Raw genomic sequence first — 14,834 nt, 5'->3', positions numbered from 1 at the left:
CAGTCTTTCAGATTTTTGTTATTCTTTATGCTGATTTCATGTGTATGTTTAAGAGTTTAAAATGTTGTCGTGACATAGAAAAGCCTCGTCACCTCTGCCCTGCTCCCTGTTTCTCCCAGCCAATCGGCTCTCTGTCTGTTCTCATGTCTCCACACCTACACCTCATCTCCTCGTTAGTTCAGTGAGTATTTTAGTCCAGTTTTCAGTTCATTCTATGTCGAGTCGTCTGCTCGGTTTGCTTGTTCCTGTGTCACAGTTTCTTTTGTTTTCAGAAATAGTTCTATGTTTGATCCTGACTGCCTGATGTCGCCGTTAATCAAATTACATTACATGCTTACCAAATCATTTTTATATAATCATAAGACAGTATGTCAATATTATGAGATGTTATGATGTTGTAATTCTAAAAAAGACTTGTTAATGAAGAAACCTCAGCTGGTGGATTTGTTTTCATTCTGTAAATACATGTACGCAAAGTGTCTCAAATTCTTTTTGTGTTCAAATCACATGTTCATTGAAATTTAACAGTTTTTTTTATATACAACTGACAATCTTGTTGGCTTAAAAACCTGGTGTGGTTTTGTATGTGAAATGTAGTACACAGTTGTCTTTGATAAGACAGCAGAGCTGAAAATATCAGCACACAGTCTGCAGTTCCAGCTTGTTTGTCCTCTAAAGCTTTTCGGCACGTATTTGGTCTTCGTGCTAAACATTTGTTTCTGACACAGCTGGGCTCAGTGTGTATTGTCAGAGCAGGAAGTCATCAGCACCTACAGAGACTTTGTAAAGCACCTGCACTAAAAATATTCAGTACATGTGAGCATCTGCATAGGAACTAAATCCCCTCCATTGTCCCTGTGAGCTGTCTTAAGAACAGTGAATATCTTAGCTCTAACCGACCTGCCTTTGGGAAGGAAGGCAATTACAACGGGATTTCATGTACACCACAGCTCAGGATTACAAAAGCCTTGTATCCGAGATGGTGCGACCCCACCCTCCATTGTGGCTCCATCCTGCTGGGATGAGAAAACTCCAGACCTGTGAGGTAAATTTAATTTGAAAGATCACAGGCCTGGATGATAATCACTCCCATTCCAGCAGTGAACTGTGAGATATTTCAAGCGACAGGATTACTAGAGTGACTCAATATCAAAAAAAGGGAAAAGATTAATTTAGAGGTTGTAGTACATGAGAAGACAGAGCGGAGAAAACAATGACTATGCTAATTCTCCTCACCCCTATCTGTAGTGATGACCCTGTCCATATACTGTACTCTGTTTCTAAAATGTACCACGCAAAATGTTCCAGCCAATATATTTCAGCTAAAGCTTCTTCACTGCTGAGACTCGAGAGTCAAATCCTTGAATACTGAGCGTACAGACTAATATGGAGCCTCGGCAATATCACATCAACAAGCAAAGGCTACAGTGACACTGCATGTTAATGCTGCTATGAGTAGGTCCACTGACACAGGTGGAGGTTAGAGAATTGACTTTGTGAGAAGCATTATAAAGGCTACGTTAACAACAGGAAACAATAAGACAGAGATAAAATATAGAACACAAGATGCAGGATATGTGAAAACAATATAATGATTAAAACTGCGAGCAGCGATGAACAGGCCCTCAACAAGCCATGGTATCACTACTGGAGGTTGGTGGACATGGCTCTGAATTTTCAGGATTATCAGGCACTGTGTGAATGGATAAAATATTATTTCCTGTGTGCAATACATGATGCTGTACATGAACTATGTATTTAGGCTTCACTTGCCCATAGGCAATACTACATACATGAAATGTTAATGCAGTGATACATTTACCATTGGGCAGTCCGTGACCCCTTTCCCATTCAACTGAATGGGAAAGGGGTCCACTGTACATTTTCATGAATATTGGACATTGCATGTAGTAGATAACTACCACTTCCTGTGTCCACTATGGTGTGCTAGAGATATACACAACATGTTATGTTGCTGTATATCATGTGTAGACCAAACCATGTAAATTTCATGTAAATCAGATGATGATTGTCACATAAGGTTGACTTCCTGTTGTCAGTGGGTGGTGCTATACAAGTGGGTCATTAATGCAGCAATACATTTAGTGGAGGTTGCCTGACATGTATATGCTTTTGCATGTCCCTTGACAATGTACGGTGGAATTACAACAACTTCCTGTTTAATGCCCCAAACATGTTTTAGGCAGAATCGACTGGCATGCCATACCAAGGGCGTTCAATGAAAACTAAAAAGCTTCACAACTTAGCATCACAAAGGTGTTTACATGTCACCTACCAAATTTTAAGTCGCTCGGGTTAAACTTTAGGAGGAGTTTGTTAAAATACAACAACTGTCAATGACTTCACTTTGTGAAAAAAATGCACAGTTTATTAAAAATGGCTGACTTCCTGTTGGACTTAGGGTATGGCTCCAAGAGGCTTTTTTTTAATGTCTGGAGATGGTACATCTGCCTACCAAATTTTGCACATCTATGTCAAATTTAAAGGTGGGGGCTTTGACTTTGAAACTTTCTAGGAGGTGCCCTTGAGGCATTTTGCCTACTAAAGGTAATATCTTTTTGAAGAATGGTGTTCCTCAGCCTTGGTATTGACTCTACAGTCTCTGAACTCTACTGGAAGGATGAACATCATTCTTCATAAAGATATTCCCTCATGTGGTGTTTTGATGATGGTGGTGTTGAGCGCTGAACACGTCAGTCCTAAATCTCCCATAGGTGTTCAGCTGGGTTGAGATCTGGTGACTGTGAAGGTCATATAATATGATTCACATCATTTTAATACTCATCAAACCACTCAGTGACCCCTCGTGTCCTGTGAATTGGGGCATTGTCATCTTGGAAGAGACCACTCCCATCAGGATAGAAATGTTTCATCATAGGATAAAGATGATCACTCAGAACAACTTTGTATTGATTAGCAGTGACCCTTCCCTCTAAGAGGACAAGTGGACCCAAACCATGCCAGCAAAATGCCCCCCAAAGTATAACAGAGCCATCAGACCCCCTCACTGTAGGGGTCAAGCATTCAGACCTGGACCAGTGTTTCCTTTAATTTGTCACCTGTATATACATTTTCATAAATATTGGACATTGCATGTAGGAGATGACTATCACTTCCTGTGTCCACTATGTGGTGCTAGAAAACATGTACTAAATGTACATTATATTGCTGCATATCAAATGTAAACCACACACTTTAAATTTAATGTAAATTAAAGGAAATTTGTAACATGAGGCTAGCTTGCTATAGCCACTAGACAGTGCTACACACGTGGGTCATTAATGCAGCAGTACATTAAGTCAAGGTCACCTGAATCTATTGTCATAGATTTCGCATAGTGAGTAGAGTTAAATACCACACTGTGTCCACAATGTGGCACTGAAGAACACCCACTAAATATATGTCATGTTGCTGTACATCATGTGTAGACTACACCATGTACATTTCATGAAAATCAGATGATGTTTGTCATATAAGGCTGACTTCCTGTTGTCAGTAGGTGGCGCTATGACTATGACTAGGACTAGGCCAGGTTAAATCTCTAGGAAGAGTTCCTTAAAATACAATGCCTGGAAATGGCAAAAAGTGTGCAATAATTGCAAAATAAATTCAAAATGGCTGACTTCCTGTTGGACTTATGGTATGGCTCCAAGACGCTTTTTTGTGTGTCTGGATATGATATATGTGCCTACCAAATTTCGTTCATCTATGTCAAATTTAAAGGTGGGGGCTTTGAATTTGAAATTTCCGAGGGGATGCCTTTGAGCCAGTTTGCTAACACCATGCCCCGGACCTGATGAATCTGATGAATATACAAAGTTTCATGAGTTTTCAAGCATATTTAGCCCCTCAAAAATGTGTTTCTTTGGGGAAAAAAGAGAGGAAGAAGAATTCCTTCAAATACAACAGGGTCTTTTCACCGATGCTTGAGCTCTAATTAAAGATGTAAGCAGTGATGATCAGGCCCTCGCAACTTCCTGCATGTCGGGTTGCATCGCAGTCGAAGTGCTGTTATTGCAGAGCAGCACAATGCAGCTAAACATTTACATTTTCCTGAATATTGAACATTGCATGTAAGAGACAACCATCATTTCATGTGTCCACCATGTGGTGCTAGATAATAGGCACTAAATGTACATTATGTTGCTGCATATCAAATGTAAACCACATACTTTAAATTTCATGTAAATCAAACCAACTTATAAATAATAAATAAAATAAGGTTTGCTTCTTGTTGCCAGTAAGCGATACTACAGAAGTAGGCAATTAATATAGCAATACATTTCACACATCTGACCCACACATGTCACAAAGTGCAGAAACAGAATAAAAAAGAGCTATCAATGCACAGAACCATAACAAGTGGCAATAACACTAACCAATAACACACCCTATCTCTCTCTACCAATATCCCCCCCCCCCCCCCCCCCGGCTCTCTCTCTCTCTCTGTCTCTCTCTGTCTCTCTCTCTCACACACACACATATAACACAACACCTCCTATTGCACACTGAAGGAACATAACGTGTTTGTTGTAAATCACCAGGACTTATGTGATTAGGTATATCCTTGTTTTCACATCCCACATTATGTAGATATGAAGGTTACAGTTACTCTGCTGACATGACTTTCTTAGTTTTTTTGTTCTGAATGAAAGCAGTGACGTTTGGCTCATAAGATGTCGATGCAGTCCGAAGTTACTGGTGGAGAGTGCTGTCAGTCAGGCAGCAACAAGAGTTGTTGTTTATTGAGTTCATGTGCAAAAACTTTGATTCACATGTATGTTGATCCAAACATACTGAGCACAATGATTATTATCTTCTTAACGAACTGGTGTACGTTGACATCAGTCCTTTGCTTTGGAGGTAAAGCTCCTCTCTATTGCAACAGTGAACGGGTCTCTGGCAAAGCCCATCATCTCTGTGAGCAGAGCAAATCCATCCAATCGATCAGAAAAGTTCTCTTTCAACCTGGCAATAAAATCTGTCATCACATCAGTAACTTGTGCTGGTGATGCGATGCATTTGTGGAGGTTTGGAAAATGTAGCATCCTGCCTGTGCTCAAGTCCAGTTTGACTTGGAATGTGTGTTTGACAGTTTGACAGTTTTGTCTCTGCCCCGTAGTCCCAAATTTAGATCATTCATGTGTTGGAATGTCGCTCAGAGAGCAGACTTTGGCCTTGAAGTGATCGTTCAGCATTTGATTCAAGTGTGTTTCCGCCTTTTTGTGGAAATTTGTGATATCCTCTCTGACATCACAGAAATTATTCAATTCTTTGCTTTTGCTCAGCCTCCTAACGTCATTGTGCAAAAGCAGATCGTGATGCTCAGCAGACGTGTCTGAAAGTCAGAATAAACAATGTTGGAGGCTTGATGTGGAGTGAATGAAACTAATTGTAGCCATCACACAGTCCATTGTCATTTTAAGCTCAACATCCTCTGATGCACAATGCAGTTTAAGGACATCATCTGAGGTGCAGCAGCGGACCAACGTGCTGTCAAACCGCTCACTCTCCCTGCTCCATCATGGAGCCCGATCCGCTACAAGCATCCACACAAGCTCCATATGCAGACCATCGTCTTTAAAAAATGATGAAATTTTCCCAAAGATGATCTCACCAGTTGTGTCAGTAAGCCAAGCAATTCCTCTCTGAAGCATCTGCTGTCAAAAAATCAAACATATATGGACGATTGTGCAGTATACTGCTATAGACATGACATCAGCTTTTTTTAGTTCTTCTAACAGCGTTTAAAAAATATCTGTAGCTAGAATTTCAACCCTGCGATTAGCGGAAGTGTCAGACAAGGGTACATTTGTAATGGTGGATATCACACTAGGCCAGCATGCATTCTTTCACGGTTTCAGAGTCTGTGAATGGCCTTTTCTTTGCCAAGATCCAGGATATATGAAGAGAAGCTGCTGTAGCTCTCTCTTGATCTGTGCATGACCGCACCAGGCTAATACAGCTCCGATTATAAGATGCAATCAAACTCTGCACTAGCGTCCTTCTCCTGTGATCCCTCAGGAGAGTTTGTCTGGAAGGTTTGGTGTTTCTCAATGTGGTGCCTCTGAATATTATATTCTTTACTACCATGAAGCCCTCCTTGTAAATTAAACACATTGGTCTGGCGTTTGGAGGCAGTAAAATAAATAAGTATTTGTCAGTCCAGGCAGGGTTTAACTGACGGTTTTCATTGTCAGTTTTATGTTTCAGGATCTACAGAAACATACTTTCAGTAGAGAACTTGCTTGAGACTGTCAGTAGCCAAATGTTATGAAAAGTTACGAGCAAGGTCGGCATTGTGTCACATGAGGAAGTGTTGATTTGTGAGAGAAGTCCTGATTGGCAGGATATGTATCTGGTTTTGATTCCTGACTGCTGTGGATTTTAGACCACGCTCACAGTGCTGTAATGATTCAGGCTACACAATAACATTTACATTAACAAATAATAATACAATACAAATATTAAAATTGCTATTAAATTGCCTTTTAATTCAAGCTTGTTGGGCCACTTGAAGGTTGATTGTAGGCCAGATGTGGCCCATTGGCTGCCAGTTGAATAGGACGGTGTTAAGATTATCAGGGGTCCAAACAATGAAGGTGCTGGAACTCAATTTTATCTATTAGGATTATTACGAAATTGACAAAAGTTTGCCTCCCTGCCTACAGTCAGTTCAGAAGTCTGTCACTTTATATTTTTCAAAATATGCAAAAACAATTAACATCTATATCTCCACAAGTCTTCATTCATGTTCTACCAAAACTGACACAACATTCTCTGGATGGTAGATATCAAGTCTGCAGTGATATTCAATATTTTGCTGTAATTTGTACTTTATGCACAATGTTTTCTATTTTGCCAAATGTTTGATCAAACTTCAAAGTATCTGACAATACAAACCAGCAACACCAGCAGTAGGATGTGTGATTTTTTTCAGAATTTTATCACCAACATTTTGACTGTTGTAAGCTTTTAAGTTTTGCACATGTGGTGTCATTGCCTCAATTTGTGAGAAGGTGTGTGGAAAACCACGTGTCCTTAGTGGCACAGTCAGTGAGTTACTTTCTCCATGGATACAAAGGTCCATGGTTCAAATCCTCAGGTGGTAACTCATGCATGTGGTATGTTTTCAATGCTTATTGAGGTCATTTTAATTTGAATGCTTGCAATCTGCTTAGACTCCAATCATTGCCCCTTGCGGCTATATTTTGTTTTGTTTGTTTTTTTCTAAAATAGTGGATTTGTGTACTTCTGCTATGAAGTGAGCATTTGCTCTTTCATGTTATATTTATTGAAGCATATTGCTCTAAAGACGTTAGATTTCTTTCTGAAGAAAAACTTAAATTCATTTGGTTATTTTTCAATTTGCTGTTAGTGTTTGGCTGTAGACCAGTTATCTGGATTATTTTATTTGTACAACACACAGTGCTAAACATTACAGCAGTCAAATAAAAATGTAAAATCAGAATAAAAAAGTAAAATAGCAATTAAACGCTCCCACCATAAGGCCCTGCAGATGTTCATATTTTCCAGAACAATTGTCTAAACATTAATATTAAAAATTCAATTTCAAATGAAATGTAATGTTTGCAGTAGTCATACAATACAGTAAAATGAAATGAAATTCAGGCAGTAGGGTTCCAGGCAGAACACCCAAAAACATTTGTTGAACGCTCTGCATGTGCACACACCCTAACCACAGCCCCAGATGGTCTGGGCTTAGACCCAGACCTCGTCCACTCCTAGAAACCCCCCGATCAGAAGTTGAAACCTTTTGTTAGACAATGGGTCATTTGTTGAGTATATAAAAAACTACAGCTCCCATAAAATTTACCAGCGTGACAGCACAGGTACTTCCATCATTTTAACTTGGTTTCACTTTCTTCTGATGTCATTTTTTCATCTTTCTAGTTGTAATCTGTGCTCAGCATTCGCTTCTTTAGTCCTGCTGTTATTACAGACCCTCCGTTGTCCATCGTCAACTCTTCTCTAGAGCTGAGAGCTTAACCCACAATGGTCCAGGGCTTATGGCAAATGCTGCTTGTCAAATGCCCAAAAAAAAAAAAAGAATAAAAATGACATGAGTTTCCTAAAAAAAACTGATATTTTCTGTATTTTGGACAGGTACAGTAGAGGCAGGGTCTGTATGACCAACAATTTTTGTAACTTTACAAAACAGACAATCCAGCAATCACACCCCGTCCATGCAGTGATTGATCAGGAGCAGCCAGATGTAATAATGTGGGTGGACACACAGAAAATCAGGTGGGCAAACCTCCAAGACCATGAGGTTCCATTAGATACAACATGGTTGCAAAAACATGTCCAATCACCAGTGTTTCAGTAACATTACAGCCACAAACTGAGAAAAAGTCAACCCAGTCTCACATAAAAATGTGTAATAGCTATGTTGGTGCACAGAGCAAAACGTATTCGTTTCACAATAATGGCTCTAAAACTGTGAGGTGTCTACATTTTCTTGGCCTGCGTCCACGTCACATGATTGTCAAGCTTCTGTCTGCAAAAACAGACAAGACGAGGTCAAAACCTTATATATGGCTGAACCTTGTATGTTCAATGTGTGAAACTGTGGCCAGTTTGATACAGTGATAGTCGGCAGTCGTGTCTATAATATGAATTCCTGGATATTAAATGTTCATCTGCAATTTTCTGTAGTGGTCCCAGTAATATTTACTGGTAAAGTAGCATCACATGACATGTTTTTAAGCTACATTTGAGTCCAAAAAAAAAGGTTATAAATGCAGTTGCAAGAACAATACTATGTTACGTTACTTGTGTTATTTTATGTAACTGTTTGATGATGTTTTTTCAATAAAAATGTAGATTTTAGAGCCTCAGAGATGAATTGAATTATCTGACCAGAGGATCTGCCGCCCGAGGTATTTTCCTCACTGTCACCATGTTAAGATTTTCTTTTAATGATAATCTTTAACATTTTTCAACATAAAAACACGAAAGTGACCTTGATAACTCAACTATATGATAGTTTAATGATAAGTCCATCAGTTTTAATTATTTCTCCTTTGATTCTGAGAAAGTTATATCTGAAATAAACCAACATCTTTACTTTGTCTTGACACAGATCATCTAAATGCTGTGTAATTACTAGTTCAGCAGCACTAGATATTTGATATATTCAGTAGATATATCTTTTTATGACTCTATTTACAACCTGACTTTGCAAACTGGAGGAACTACAACTGTGCTGCTGATCTGTAGTTGTATGGTGTGGCTCTAGTAGTTTTTAAAAAATATTGGTGTTTTTCCCAGAAGTGGAAGCCCCTTTAGTTTCTGAATATAAGCCTTCAAACATGCACTGAGGTCAATGTTCAAAGGTCAGTATTTCAAAGCAGGAACCACTGACATATTATACATATCATACTGACATATTATGTTATTCTCCAGGTTGAGACCTTTCCAACGATGTATTTAGTTTATCTCTACAACAAAGTTTAAATTTCCTCATTTCATGGATAAAAGCCATCCCAGGCCTAGTTTCAGAGCACTTTGAAGGCCCAATATATGATGTGAAGCTTTCTGTTTGTTTGTTTTTTGGTTTTTTAGGGGAAATAATGACTGAAACGAGTCACCTTCAGAGATCACAATACTGCTGACAATTATTCATTACAACAGGCTCGGGTTAGGGTTAGGACTGAAAAGACCAACCTGTTCTCATTTCCAGGTTTTAAAATAACGACGTGTATGCATCTTTATGATTCTTGGTTTTGGGATTTTATGTCAGCATGAAAAGCAGTATCATTAGCCAATGTAAGCATACAGAGAATGTGTCTTGGTGTTTGCCCCCAAAAAACCAACACAGAAGAATAAAAATAGACAAAAGTAGTGTAATAATAATAATAATAATAATAATAATAATAATAATAATAATGAAATAAACAAAGTAATATTAAAATTGTTTTAAAAAAAAATCTATTTACAGAATGGAACAGTAATAGTTTTGAAATGGGATATAAAACTTGCAATGAAATACTGACTGTACAAAGGAAATATGGACTGTGGACAAAGAAATGACGTGTATGAAATATATGAAGCTGACGAGCAGAAATTAAATGTGACATGTGCATAAATAACTGAATTATGTAACAGTGGAGGATGAATGTAATGTATGATGTAAAGTCCAGTTTGATGAAATATATGAAAGTGACAAGTTCAGGGATTAAATGAGGGATGTGAAATCTAAAGTCCAGTCTGATAACCCCGTCTTCATCCTGTTTATGTGGCCATGGTACAAGATTTGATGCGCGCACACACACACACACACACACACACTCTCTCTCTCTCTCTCTCTCTCGACTCTACAGTGTGACTTCACCTCACAGGTCAACAATGAATGCTATTAGTTGACTGTGCAAGGTTGAATGTTGAAGGGCACAGAAACAGAAGAAGCTTCATACAGATTTACTTCAAGCTGTGACCACAGCCTGACTCAGAGAAACTGTACATCACTCACAACTTGCCATGAGTCACTGGCAAATAAAAGCTCTCATGTTTGGGCTGAAATGGTTGTTTAAGCCTTGTGGTGCTGCTCCGCTGTCCACAGTCATCTCCCAAAAAGTATCAGAATCAAGGCTTCAGGTTTCACACAGACATGAGTCAGTGCTGAAGGGGAACAGTGAGCGGGCCGTACTGGGGGGATCAGGGCTGCCATGAAAAGGGACACTTTCCCAGGGTTTTGAGAAGCACAACAGCTGAGATCCCCCCCCCCCCCCCCCCCCCTCACCCAACACCCATTCACTGCTCCCACACAGATGCACTGTATGCATGTATGCACCGTGTGTGTGTGTGTGTGTTGGTGCTTGTGATGTTGTGCCAGTGAGGATAGTTGTGTAATGAGAAAGAGAGAGAGAGAGAGAATTGAAAAAGGATAATGTTTTTCTTCCCATCAGCACCAGGATGATGAGAGTGGAACAGCAGCTGTGCTCTCTCTCTCTCTCTCTCTCCGTCTGTCTCTCTCTCTGTCTGTCATTTCATTTCAATTCAAAGGGGCTTTATTGGCATGGGAAACATACATTTACACTGCCAAAGCAAGTGTGAAATAAAAACAAAAATGTGCATCGTATAAGTAAAGATCTACTAGAATAAAGTCAATGAAGTCAATGAATAAATAAGAACAAGTCAAATTAACTTATGATCACAAACAGAATCGTGATGTTGATGTTAAATGTACAGATAGGTAAAGATAACTTCAAAGAAAATAAAAAATGTAGACATTGTGATTAAAAAATAATACAAATAAGTAAGAACTGTATAAACACTGCGACATTTTCTCTCTCTCTCTCTGTCTGTCTGTTTCAGAAGGAAGAGTATGAGCCATGACCTTATAATGCTACAGAAAACCTTCTTGAGGTTACTGTTCACACCAATGCCTCTGTAATTATCAGGTCAGTGTACATTTGTATTGTTTGCTTTGCAGTTGGGGTTTATGAACAGTAGTTATAAAGACCTGGTTAATTTTTTCTAACTGCTCGGACTACGCCCTCCTCACTGTGAACATATGTGGTGTCCAGAAAGTTGTCTAAGAGCTTTTGAATTTGTTGGCTTCCAAGTGCTTTCAGGAACTCTTGTGTACTGTTTGGAGCCCGTCTGTATGCTGTCCTGTTCTTACACAGATTTTTGGGCTTTGTGTGTGAAGTGTTTAGTTTCTGTCCTTTTAATGAACACAGTAATTTGGCTGTGATCAGACAGAGGTGTTAGTGGTTTGACTATAAATGAACTGGTCTAAATCTCTTATCATGTAATCTACTGTACTACTGTCTTCTCTAAACCTACTGTTAACAATGTACAGAACTGGAGCAGGTCTCTTCCATTCTTGTTGACCTGGGGGTCCAGAATTACGGTGAGGAAGGTTACTGGTGTTTTGGAGAGAGTTTTGTCCAACTATGTGTTTGTTACCATTCACTGAGTTTGACTCTGGGCAGGACCCAGTATGTGCATTGAGGTCTCCACAGATAAGCACATTTCCCTGGACCTATAAAAACAAATCTCTTTCTGTATATGTGATGTCTTTGTGTATTTAGATCCAAATGTGTGAAGTGTGTGTGAACTACATTACATTACTTTACATTTACAATACAGGTGGATGAAAAATTAAAGGAAAAATCTGAATAAATGACTGGAGAAACATAACAAATGCAGATGCTTCCACACAGCTTCACCACATGGTACAACTGAGCAATTAACATCCAATCAAGCTCTGTGGCATGTAAAAGATATTGAACAGGCCCAGTTGATTGGGCACGGATGGCAGGAGCTTCAGTCACATCAGTACATCAGTAAACACCTATGGGAGATTTTGAACCAACGTGTTAGACAGCGCTCTGCACCACCATCATCCAAACACCAAATGAGAAAATATCTATGGGAAGACTGGTGTTCATCCCTCCAGTAGAGTTCCATAAACTGGTAGAATCAATGCCAAAGTGCACTGAAGCTGATCTGGTGGCACCTGATGGCCCAACAAATTACAAAGACACTATACTGGGTTTTCCTTTAATTTGTCACCCATCTGTACATTTAACAGAGAGCAACAGACACAGATATACATTCTCCTGAATGTTAGACATTGCATGTAGGAGATGACTATCATTTCATGTGTCCACTATCTGGTGCGAGAGAACACCCACTAATTATACGTCATGTTGCTGTATATCATGTGTAGACCACACCATGTAAATTTCATGTAATTTGGATGATGTTTGTCACATAAGGCTGACTTCCTGTTGTCAGTAGGTGGTGCTATGACTATGACTCAATATTGTGTAAGAATTGGACAGAATTTTAGTTTAAAACATCCCCAAATTGACTAAAATTATCAACAGAGTGTGAAGAAATAACAGTTTTGAAGTTATGTCAAAGACCTATATTGTGTTGCAGAAATATCTACTGAAGTTAGCTTGCTAACCAGCTAGCTTTGGCCCAAACTATCACATAGTACCACTTTGTACCACAGGGGCGATAGTGAGCTACTGAAGCACTCAGTCTGCCCTCAGCCCAACATGACAGGAAGAAGCAGCACAGCCCGGTAATGGTAAAGCCAGGCTGAATGCTATTGAAATTTTTGTTATAGGACTGTTAATATGTCACCTTATTAAGTTTTTACTTGAAGTAAGGCAGGATAGTAACATGGAGACTCCTACTATGTGGTCAGTTTATCCAAATAACACCTATTTGTAAAGTTGCTCCAACATTGTCGGAGCAGCTGGCTGCTGCTACAGAGGGGGGAGACATCAGCTAATCCGACAAACTGCACTGAGTAGCACCAGCTATGTGTAAAGCTGGCATGAGTCATTTGGCATCTTAGCACATCATAGTAAGCTGGATCAATATTGAAATATCATATCAATAAATGAGGTCTCTACTGGATTACTGTGTTGTAAAATGGCAGCAATTAATGAAAAAAATGATGCTGTGTGGCAGAAAAACAGCTGTTTTACCATTAGTGAGTTCTGTCATTTTATAATTTACACCTACCCTAGGGGCATGTGTGTATAGTTGTTACTATATATATAGTTCTGTTGTAACTTATCTCCATGGTGCAACTGCTTTCTGATCTGTGCAGCTCCTTTGTAATTTACCACTGGCTCTACTCCATAGCATTTTAATATCTTGATAACACCATAGCACAGATTCTCTGTAAACAGTAAGCTTTATGCTATATTCAGTGAGTGATAATGGTGGTGGGCTGGCGTGGTGCGGGGGACAGATTGGACAAAGTCCAGTGGAGTTACAACGACTTCCTGTTGCGTGGTGAACATGCAAATTTAGCAGCAAGCCATGTCAAGGGTGTTCCATGAAAAAGGCAAGATATTGATAAATTGTCATCACAAATGCCCTAAGATGACGCCGACCGAATTTGAAATTGGTTGGGTTCATCTACATCAAATTTAAAGGTGTGGGCTTCGACTTGAAATTTTCTAAGTGGAACTATCGAGCCATTTTACCACATCCATGCCTACACCCATAAAATATATAATTTTCCAACACTTCTGACATATGTGCAAAGTTTCATGAGTTTTCGAGCATGTTTAGCCCTTCAAAAATGTGATTGTTTTGGCAGAATAATAATTAAAGCTGCAAGCAGCAATGATCAGGCTCTTGCACCTTTGTGCATGTTGAGGCGCACCAGGCTCTTTTGTATGCATTGCATGAAGGAGTTAAATATCATTTCCTGTGTGCTATGTGGCACTAGACAACACCCACTAATCATATATCATGTTGCTATATATTATGTGTACACCCCACTATGTAAATTCCATATAAATCTGATGACTTTTGTCATATAAAGCTGACTTCCTGTTGTCAGTGGGTGGTGCAATGACTATAACTCTGCTTGGGCCCTAATAATAAATATAGCAACAAGTGGCAATTCATGGGTTCAAACCTGAAAGCAGTGAGGTGGGTTTCACACTTTACAAAGTTGAGCAAAGTCACTTCAGCTAGTTTAATTCTGTTTAAGGAAGGAGCGAGACCAATCACACACCTGTTTCACCGTCACAAAGGCTGCAGCATTTCATTAATTGCACACTCAAAATTCCACCATTTGTCCCCCCTTCATCAAATTTGAACAAAATTTGGTGTGCATGTACAGGAGATGGTAAGGGATGTCTCCAGTGTGTTTGATCAGGATTGCTGAAAGGCATCTTGACTTAAGAGCAAACATGTGATAGGACACGCTCACTTGCACTAATCAATATGACGCTTCAGATTTTGGTTAATACTCACCCTGAGAGCCTGCACTACAGTTTTGGTGAAATTCTGTCCACTGGGTT

The sequence above is a fragment of the Thunnus albacares genome, chromosome 5 (assembly GCF_914725855.1).
Source record: "Thunnus albacares chromosome 5, fThuAlb1.1, whole genome shotgun sequence".
In the NCBI taxonomy this organism is placed as follows: domain Eukaryota; kingdom Metazoa; phylum Chordata; class Actinopteri; order Scombriformes; family Scombridae; genus Thunnus; species Thunnus albacares.
Note: the sequence above shows the minus strand (reverse complement) of the source record.